Source organism: Octopus bimaculoides, chromosome 9 (genome assembly GCF_001194135.2).
Source record: "Octopus bimaculoides isolate UCB-OBI-ISO-001 chromosome 9, ASM119413v2, whole genome shotgun sequence".
NCBI lineage: Eukaryota > Metazoa > Mollusca > Cephalopoda > Octopoda > Octopodidae > Octopus > Octopus bimaculoides.
The window spans coordinates 61,584,434-61,585,551 of record NC_068989.1 but is presented as its reverse complement, the minus strand read 5'-3'; positions in this window follow the sequence as shown (position 1 = coordinate 61,585,551).

Genomic DNA, 1,118 nt, shown 5'->3' with positions numbered 1-1,118 from the left:
TGTGTGTGTGTGTGTGTGTGTGTGTGTGTGTGTGTGTGTCTGTGTGTGTGTGTGTGTGTGTGTGCGTGTGTGTGTGTGTGTGTGTGTAGGGAGAATTCACAAAAAAAAAAACAACCGACGAAGACAGGTGGTGTACAAAACAAGCAGATGTATTAGTATAACGCTCGGGAATTGATATATATATATATACTTGTGAACATGTAGGTGGGCGCATATACAAAGACACACGCACAACGTAAGTATGAAGTTTGTTTAAACTTTTACTGTAATTTATTCCATAAACATAATTTTAACTTTCATTTCACGTCACTTTTATTTTATTCATTATATTACCTTGCGCAACCATGATATAACCACCATTCACGATGATGATGAACATTATTATTGAACTGAAATAAATGGAATAATTTTAACAGGTGCGTACACGTACACACACATGTATACATGTACACACAGTAAACATGTCTGTATATTCTGTTAATTCCATAAGTATCCTAATGTAATCCATATTGTTCCCTGAACACCATGATGATTTTCCTTACAAAGTATTTGAAACGGAAAATTATATATTTATATATATTTTGCAACTTTAATTTTGTTTGTGAAATGAAACGATCGCTGGTGAATACGTTGATTCATTAATAAATTAATTTGTATCAATTACATCTTTCTGTTTTCTAATTCGATTGAAATGTTTGATATTTTACGATATTCTATATGATATTGTAATTGAAGTATTATCTCTTTAATATTTAATATATTAAACCAGTGTATCTTGGAAGAATATCCCTATAATAGTTTTAAATATCTCGATCGTGACAACATATATATATATATATATATATATATATATACGGTTTAGATATAGATTCAAGGCTTGAATATGGTACTTATGCGAAGGCACCCGAATTTCACATCCCAAAAGGATGGGTGATTAAAATCAAATAATAAGCAACACGGATTTCAAAAGTGATTGCAGTACGCACGTTTCATGCTACTTCAATTTATTTAAGTAATGTGAGCATTACCTTAAATGCAATATGAAGAGCAATCTTCAGCTGCACGAAAAAATGTAGAAAAAAGACATATTACAAATGTGGCAACATATTAAAACCAAG